This window comes from Oratosquilla oratoria, chromosome 21, assembly GCF_046742065.1.
Source record: "Oratosquilla oratoria isolate Oo_2021 chromosome 21, ASM4674206v1, whole genome shotgun sequence".
NCBI lineage: Eukaryota > Metazoa > Arthropoda > Malacostraca > Stomatopoda > Squillidae > Oratosquilla > Oratosquilla oratoria.
In genome coordinates, this window is record NC_134797.1 from 25877448 (window position 1) to 25887447 (window position 10000).

The following is a 10000-nucleotide window of genomic DNA, read 5'->3' on the forward strand; positions in this document are numbered from 1 at the left end:
TTTCAGCCATGATTTCTATGTAAATTCCGATTTCGTCTGTGATCATTTTATTCTTTCACTGCCACCATTGTCTTCGTTCTCCGAGTCTGTTTTTTAGATTAAGATAAGGTCTTGAAAGAACGTTTTATCTAGGTTTTCTAGTGCTCAGAGCTTGGTGGGACGGCCATCGCACAATACTATTGTGCAGTCCTTCTTGCCGGTTGTAGCACCAACGTGGCAAAACAATCCCCGCTAACCAACGTGGAACGAGAGGCTGGACGCCCCAGCCGGGCTGTTGACGAACCGAGCAAGCGGGCAAGCCTTTCCCGAAGGACTTTTTCTCCAAAATTTTGCCGTTTTTCATGTTTTATGGGTTGTCCGGGCAAGGAGGGCGGGTCTCACTGGATGGATGGGAACATGGGGGGGGAGGGGGGTTGGGTGGTATAGGGGCTGGGGTAAGATTGGTTAAGGAGAGGGATGGGGGGGCGGTAGAAGGTGTGGGGGGAAATGGGAGAAGGTCTGGGGCCAAGAGGAAAGGGGGGAGGGTGAGGAGGAGGAGGAGGAGAAGGAGGAGGACGAGGAGGTGAAGGAGTTGGAGGAGTAACAGGAGAAGTAAGGTAAAGAGGAAAATGAAGAAAAGGAAGAAGAGGAAAATGAAAATGAGGAGCAAGAGGTAGAGGAGTAGAAAGATGAAAAGAAAGAGAAAGATGAGGAGCAAGACGAAAAAGAAAAGGAGAAAGAGAAAGAGAAAGAAAAAGAGGAGGTGGAAATAAAAGGAAGAGGAGGAGAAAAAGAAGGCGAAGGAAAAAGAGGAATCAGAGTAAGAAGAATAAGCAAAGGAGAATGAAGAAGAGGAGGAGAAGGAAGAAGAGAAGGAGATAGAAGAGTAGAACTGCTTATGGTCAAGAGGACGAGATGAGAATTTACAACCGCGTCAGATGTGTAGCATAAGGCGTTCGAAGATGTGGTCTCAACCCATTGACTGAATCCTTCTTCTCCTGAACAAAATATATTTCTTGACATTTACCAGAACCCAAATCTGTGAAGTACAAATGGTTCCACTCACTCAATACGTCCCATGCAAGAGTGTAGTAAGCAAAGTTCTCTACACCCATCTTTTACGATAATAAGTAAATCTGGTAATAAAAGACACGTTCTCATTGTCAGTCTTCGACCCAAAAGTAAGGCCTCCCAAAGCTCCCTGAAGGACTTCAGCCATGGGAGCACTCGGAAGTGTTGACGGGATAAAGAATTGAATAATAGGTGGACAAGAGAAGGTACGAATTCAGACTACCTTAACGAAAAAAAAAAGTATGTCCCGAAATGGAACCGGATCAGAGCCGTATTTGACATAAATAAAGGGAACAATAACACACAACTGAAATCTATAAACAAATGTAAAGTAGTCTTCAATGAAAGAATGCTCTGTGTGTGTGTGTGTGTGTGTGTGTTTGTGTGTGTGTGTGTGTGTGTGTGTGTGTGTGTGTGTGTGTGTGTGTGTGTGTGTGTGTGTGTGTGTGTGTGTGTGTGTGTGTGTGTGTGTGTGTGTGAGAGAGAGAGAGAGAGAGAGAGAGAGAGAGAGAGAGAGAGAGAGAGAGAGAGAGAGTGAGAGAGAGAGAGAGAGAGAGAGAGAGAGAGAGAGAGAGAGAGAGAGAGAGAGAGAGAGAGAGAGAGAGAGAGAGAGAGAGAGAGAGAGAGAGAGAGAGACAGAGAGACAGAGACAGAGAGAGAGTATAGCGGGGGTTAGTTTACGCTAAGGGAGACACAAAACTCGCTCCCAACACAAATGTTTTGTTTGGGCGAGATGGAAAGCAGACAAGTCGAAAGAGGAGGACACGAAGAGGGGAGAGGGGGGGAGGGGGTGAGTCGTCGGCGATGAAGGAGCGGCGGCCACTTGTATGAGTGAATGAATGAAAGAATGAACAAATGAATGTCTGGGTGAATGTGCCAAACAGATCGAAAACCGAATCCCAAGGCGTGGACGTCACCGAAGTGAGAGGGGTTAAAGACCATCATTCTGATTAATTTTCCTTGACAGGGTGACGTATTTGGCTGCTTTGGGCTTGGTTGATGTCATGTGGCCCTAATCACGTCAGATGTGTCACTCCAGCTAGCGAAGAGGAGTGACAGAACTGAAGCGAGTTACGATAACAACAGAAAACGTACGAGTAAGAAAGAAAATAAATGAATATGAAATATGAATAAGTAAATAAATAAATGAATAAATAAATAACTGAATAAATAAATAGATACACAGATACATACATGAATGAATAAATAAATAGATAAATAAATAAATTAACAAGGAAGTGAACAAATTAGGAATTCAATAAGTAAGTAATTTAGTAGTTGATTAGGTAAAATTAAACAACCGAATAAATGAAAAACGAACGAATTAACGAATAAACGAATGAAAAAATAGGTTGATCAATAGACAGATTGATAATAATCAAATAAAAATGTAAATAAACAAACGAAAAAGAAGAAGGAGGAGGAGAAGAAGAAGAAGAAGAAGAAGAAGAAGAAGAAGAAGAAGAAGAAGAAGAAAAAGAAGAAGAAGAAGAAGAAGAAGAAGAAGAAGAAGAAGAAGAAGAAGAAAAAGAAGAAGAAGAAAAGAAGAAAAGAAGAAGAAGAAGAAGAAGAAGAAAAGAAAGAAGAAGGGAAGAAGAAGAAGAAAAAGAAGGAGGAGGAGAATGAGAAGAAGAAGAAAAAAGAAGAAGAAGAAGAAGAAGAAGAAGAAGAAGAAGAAGAAGAAGAAGAAGAAGAAGAAGAAGGAGGAGGAGAAGAGGATGAGAAGGAAGAAAAGAGGAAGAAGAAGAAGAAGAAGGAGGAGAAGAGGATGAGAAGGAAGAAAAGAGGAAGAAGAAGAAGAAGAAGAAGAAGAAGAAGAAGAAGAAGAAGAAGAAGAATGGGAAGAAGAAGAAGAAGAAGAAGAAGAAGAAGGGGAAGAAAAAAGAAGAATAAGACGAAGAAGAAGACGAAGAAGAATAAGAAGAAGAAGAATAAGAAGAAGAAGAAGAAGAAGAAGAAGAAGAAGAAGAAGAAGAAGAAGAAGAAGAAGAAGAAGAAGAAGAAGAAGAAGAAGAAGAAGAAGAAGAAGAAGAAGGAGGAGGAGGAGGAGAAGGAAGAGAAAAAGAAGAAGAAGAAAAAGAAGAAGAAGAAGAGAGTAAGAAGGGAACCGAGGGACACATGGAGAGACGTCATATTGCCCAAGGGTGCCAGGTTATCGTCGAGTCTTAAACATACAAGTTTGAGTTTCCTGACGTTAACCCCTTCTCTGATAGAGCGAGAAGCGTTAACTTCGTCCTTGGGAAGGAGAGCAATTTCTTCGCCCGAACTTGATTCTCAACGAAAGAACGCAGATGAGGGTGTGGGGGTTGAGTCCCTAAATCCTTGAAATAAATCACCTGGCGGACAAATAAAATGTCCACCTGAGTAGTAAAAGGTATCGAATAGTTCAAACAAGCCAGGTCATTGATACTAGGCATGGTTATTTTACTGAGGAAAGTGAATAAAATCGCCTGGGAGGCAGATGGTATGAGTACTGTAGTCCTTAAATGACTGAGAAAGGTTGGAGGGCATCGTGGTCAACTGGTGCCGTAGGTGCTCTTGGTGGTGAAATGTCGAGAGTACAACACAATGCCAAATCGAGGGAAATTACTGTGGAGAGTCTATGAACTAATGTAGAGGAGTAGGAGGGGAGCGGGAGGGTTGGGAGGGGGAGGGGGAGGGGGAGGAGTGGGAAGAAGAGGTGAAGGAGAGGAAGGAAGGGGATGGGGATGGGGATGATACTGGTAATGAGGAGGTGGAGGAAGAGGGCGAGGAGGAGGAAAATAGGAGGAGAAGGAGGAAGAGGAAGAGGAGAAGGATAAGGATGGGGAAAAGGAGGTAGAGGAGAAGAAGGAGGAGGAGGAAGAGGATGGGGAAGAGGATGAAGAAGAGGAAGAAGAGGAAAAGGAGGAAGATCAGGAAGAGGAGAGAGAGGAGGAGAAAGAAGAAGAGGAGGAAGAGGAGGAAGAGGAGGAGGAAGAGGAGGAAGAAAAGGAGGAAGAGTAGGAAAAGGAGGAAGATGAGGAAGAGAAGAGAGAGGAAGAGAAAGAGGAAGAGGAGGAAGAGGAGGAAGAAAAGGAGGAAGAGTAGGAAAAGGAGGAAGATGAGGAAGAGAAGAGAGAGGAAGAGAAAGAGGAAGAGGAGGAAGAGGAGGAGGAGGAAGAGGAGGAAGAGGAGAGAACATGAGACCTTCTTTACCTTAGGGATAATTGGTCTCCCGAAGGAAGGGTGCGCCAAAAGAAAGGCGAGCGGCAAGGGAAGAAGGTAATTAATTAATGACGAATAATCATTGGGTAAGTAACTGGGTTTTATATGAGGGGTTAAGACCTGAAGATATTTCACGGCTCAAGTGAAGATCTGGTCTTTGGCTTATCAAGACTTCGAAGACTGCCAATGTGATCGATGGAAGATGTTTTTGTGATCGACATAAACAAGTAAACAAATCGATGAACGTAGTGGATTTTTATGGATGAATCAACAGGTGGGTGAGTGAATTGAAATTTTATTGAACTATTACATTACAAAGTTCCTAAATGAAAGGAACATTTATGGCATTCCAAGCGTGTGATCAAATGATTGACTGAATAAAGAATTGAATGAATGCAAGCATAGAAAACGTAAACGGATACTCTACTGGATATCTCAAGCTAATAAATTCAGCAGGATTTTAGGAATTCAACTAATTAAGATAGAAATGTTAAACAAAGAGAAAGAGAGAGCGAAAAGAGAGACAAAAAAAGACAAAAGGAAGCAAAGAAAAAAGAAAAAGCACAAACGCAGGTAAAAAGAAGGCTGAACAAATAATTGGGGAAAATAAGAAAGGAAGAAATAAAAGATGAAAAAGAGGAAGAAAAGATGAAAGAGAGGAAAAAAAAAGAAGTAAGAAAGATTTGAAATAAGAATTCTTAAAGAAAAAATAATCAAAGGAATGGAGAAAGAAAGGACAGGAAAAATAAATGAACAGACAGAGAAAGAACTACGAGAAGATAGAAAGAGAAAGAGAAGGACAAAAAGTAGGCAAGAAAGAAAAAAAAAGACAAAATAAATGAAGAAAAACAAAAGAAAGTTATGCTAAAATTATTATAGGATAAAAGAAGAGATAAAGAAAATGAATATAAAAAACAGAGGGACAAAATAAAAGAAAATTAATGAAAGAAAAATGAAAAAGAAAAAATGAGAGAAAAAAGAAAGGCCGAAAGAAAAAGAAAGAAAAAAAAAACGAAGGAAAAACAAAGAGAAAAAACGAGGAAAGTAAAAGGAAAAGAACCAAAGAAATATTGAATAAAAAAAGGAAAGAATGAAAGAAAACGAAAGGAAGTAACAACGAAAACGGAAAGAAAGAAAATAAAAGAAAGGATATATGAATAAAGAATAAAGACAAATTAAGAGGCCAAAAAGGGAAGAAGAAAGAAAAATGTGAGATAGAGAAAAGTAATTAAGAGTGACAGAAAAAAAAAGAATGAAAGGAATGAAGAAAGATAAAAAGAAAGGAAAATATAAAGAGCACTATCGTACAGACAGAAAAATTATAAACGTAGAAATGATGTCAGAAAAAAACAGGAAGGAGGCAACAAACAAAAAAGAAAGAAATGATGAAAGAATAAAAAAGAAAGGCGGAAAGTGAGGAAGTGAAAGACGACAGAAGAAAAGAAAGAAAAGAATCGTACATAAAAGAAGAAAGACAGAAAAAGGAAAGTAAAATAAATGTAAAAGAGACGAAGAAAAATTAAACAGGTAAATGGAAAGGGAGAAGAAGAAAGCTAAGAAGAAAGGAAGAAAACAGAGATGAAATAAGAAAAAGAACAATTGATAGATATGATGAAAGAAGGAAAAAATGGGAAGGAGAGAAAGAACGGAAGAAAGAAAAATAAAACCAGGGAGAAATAAATAATAAAGAGTAAGAAGAATGAAGGAAAAAACATAAGCGAAAACAGAAGAAAAAAAAAACATAGAGATAAACCCAAGTACACGCAAAATTAAAAAAAAAAAGAATAATAGAAAAACAAATAAGATATTGACAGACGAAACGATAAAGAAAAAGAAAGGCAAGAAAGAAAGGCAAGAAAGATAAAAAGAAAAAAGGGAAGAGCATTCCACGGGCGGAATGCCTTACGGGGGCGACCGGCGCCGCTCCGAATCGATGAAGAAGAAGAAGAAATGCCGGCTGGAATGAATGGGCCACTGAGTAAATGGATATCTGAATGAATGACCCCGCCAAGAGGATGGGCTGGCTGCGGCAATGACTGTCTAATTCCTAAGTACGTTGAAAAAGGGCTGGGCAACGACGACGAGGACTCAACGGGCCCAAGGGTGGGGATGGGGGGGGGGGTGCACGGAGAGGCCGGGGGAGAGAGAGGCAGAGCGGCCAGCCGGCCAAGCAAGTGGACGACTCCAGATGAAGGAAGAGGGCAGCGAAGGAACAAGCGACAGAATGTGCGAATATAAGAACTCACAAGTAAAAAGGGCGAATGAATGAATGAATGAATGAATGAATAAAGGAATGAATGAATGGATGAATGAATAATTGAACGAACGAATGAATGAATAAAGGAATGAATGAATGAATGAATGAATAATTGAACGAACGAATGAATGAATAAATAATTGAACGAACGAATGAATGAATGAATGAATGAATGAGTGAATGAACGAATGAATAAATGAATGAATGAAAAAATTAATAAATGAGTGCGTGAATGAATAGATGTTTGTATGTATGTATGTATGTATGTATGTATGAATGGTTGGATAAATGGATGAATGAATGAATGAATTAATGAATGAATTAATTAAATAATAAATTAATTAATTAAATAATGAATGAATGGAATGAATGAATGCATGAATGAATGGATTAATAAATGAATGAATAAATGGATAGATGAGAAAATGAGTGAACGGATGAATGAAGGAACGAATGGGTAAATGAATAAGTGAATGAATAGATGGATGAATAAATGAACGAATGAGTAATTGAATGAGTGGATAAATAAATAAACGGATGAATGAACGGATGAATGAATGGATGAATGAATAATTGAATGAACGGATGAATGAATGAATGAACGAATGAGTGAGTAATTAAATGAACGGATGAATGAATGAACGGATAAATGATTGAGTGAATAGATGAATGAACGCATGAATGAGTAGATGTTTGTGTGTATGTATATATGTATGTATGGGTGCATGTATGCATATATGTATGTATATATGTGTATGTACGTACGTATATATGAATGAATGAATGGATGACTAAATGAATGAAAGAATGGATAAATGAACGAATAAACGAATGAACGAACGAATGAATGAATGGATGAATGAATGAATGAATAAATGAATGAATGAATAGACAATCAAATAAACATTTAAATGAATGATTAAATGAATGAAAGTACAAATGAATGAATGAATGGCTGACTGATTGACTGACTGACTATTTGCACGAATGAATTCACTGCGGGGGAGATGAAGAAAAGTGGAACATTTTCGAGTGACTCCATCAGATGGAGAAAGAGAGAGAAACGTTGAGAAGGGGCAGGTGAAGGAGGGAAGAATTGGTGGGGGGAGGGGGTAGAAGGGGGGTGGGGGATGGTGAGGGGGGTGAGGGGGTGAGGGGGGAGGAAGAGCTACGGGAGTGCAGGGTGGGCCGGGGGCAAGGACGCACAAGAAGCGAGGCGATGGACAGGGGAAGATCCAAATAGGACTGCGAGCAGGGGAGAGAGGTGAACAGTAGACAACTGTGAGAAAAAAAAGCAGGAGTTGGGAAGGGGGGGGGCTTGTGGGTTGCCTGGTCTGCATGGTGGAGACTCAATCCGCCTCCTCTCCCATCCTCCGTTTACCCTTCCAGAGGAAGAGTTCGGGGAAGGCGGGGGGAGGGGGGGGTATGAAGGAGGGGAATTAAAAAAAAAAAAGGCAGGCTGGGTTAGGAACGGTTGTTGAAACGGCCGAGTGGATCCTGCTGGCGTTGCCGGGACGGGGGTCTGGGGGGGGGGGGCTTGCCCGTTGCCGCCGGGGGGAAAGAGAGGCGGGGGGGGGGGGCTGGCAAGAGAAGATGGTGGTGGTGGTAGTGGTGGAGGTGCTAATGGAGGTGATGGCAATAATGGTAATTGTAGTAGTGGTGGTGATGGTGGTAATGTCGGTGGTGGTGTTAGGATAGAGACTTAAAAGACGCGGTCTACTTGGAAACACCAGAACCCAGAATGAGATGGCAAAGAGATCCCAAGTCCAAGCTCCTCATTCTTCCTCTCGGCATTTTGTGTTTCTTCACTCTTTGAACGGATGACGGCCTTCACAGATTTTCTATACTGATGTCAGAAGATTTTAATCTGCTGTGGGAGGCACTGGGGACGAAGGAAAGTTGATTGGGACTTCTGGTTTGTCTTGCGTCTCTCGACTGAATGAAATCGGAGCAAAATCTCCAAATTCCGTCACGTGCTGAAGGCGCTGGAGGTGCATCTCCAAAACCTCTTCTGCTTCCCAGTCGTGCGGCTGGGGAATAAGTTCCTCAAATAAGATCGACAAGCGTCATTCATGATTGGTATCCAAAATGTCAATATTCTTGAAGAAGTCAAGACACTCCTAAATCGTTTCGAAACGTCAGAAGATGTCATTTATCGTTTGAGAAATGTCGAAAACGATTCAAGAGGCTATCTCAATCAGTGTATCTTGTTTCGCCTTTTATGCACAAGTCAATTAGGTTAAAGGAAATATCTTAACTCCCCCATAATGTTGCACATGTTGAGAAACATCTTGAATACTGTGTATTATACGGAATGTGAGTCTCCCCCATCAATCACATGTTCGGGAAAACTCTGTCATCCGCGCACACCAAAAACTACTTTGTCCTTCTTGGAATAAAAGCCAAAAGACTATTTTCCTCTCCCCAACTCTGCTGAAAGGAATCTACCTTATCGATTCGAATGGGGCTTTCCTTGCACGAACCGCGGCGACATGTGATGATGCATTCGGTCAGGCCAGGCATCTCGGGCCGATCTTATCAGTCCTCAACTGCGCATGGCATGCGCGGCGCGGAGATGCAATGCAACTGCTCACTTGCTCGGCGCCAATTCTGTCAACTTGTAAACTTAACGGTATCTCGCCGGACGCAGCGCGTCTAAGCTGCTGTCAGGAGAGCAGGAGTGGTATTCAATATTCTTTTGGATTATTGCGAAGTGCGTTTGATCATTTCCATTTCGGATTCCGTCTTACAGCCTTGTTGAAAGCAGAGAACAAAGATTCAGGTTGTGCTCTTTCCCTCAACCCCTAAGCTCATGTTGTCGCATGGTACCTTGATGTCAATGACGCCGGTCTATACCGGTGCCAAAACCTGTTTCATTGGCGCCAGTCAGCAACACGGGCATTCGGACGTCTGGGTCTAACAAACTGGCATCAAAGCCTGATACTCTGCCGGCAGTCTTTTATTATGGCATCTGATTCTTCAGAACCAGGGCCGTTACAAAACTCAGAACCACAAATGACTAGAAGGAAAGTTGCTTATGGCAGACCTGCGAAGAAATTAGACTGACTCAGAGAGTAGGTTCAATATTAAACCTTACCCCGATAAAACGCTTATAACATTTCAACGATAATGGTAATTGAATGTAAATGCATAGATCGAAATATCAAATGAAATTCAAGATTCAATATCGTATGATGTTTTGAACCTCTGGGACGAATACCTAGGCAGTTAGCCCCACGGGTAATAAAGTGTTGGGCAATGTTAACCGGGTCTCACTTTACGCGGTCGTTAAGGGACCGAATAGTTGTTAGGCGACCACGAAGAGCTGTTGGCTCTCCATTGGTCTTTGCTCATTTGCATACCTGAAGCTTCTGCCCCACCCGTGCCTTAAGCACGTGTTGGGACCTCCTCAGGCATACATGGACACACCCTCCACCACCTCCTCCACCTTTTCCACCCCTACCACCGCCTCCACCACCACCACGATTTCTATAACCACCACTGCCC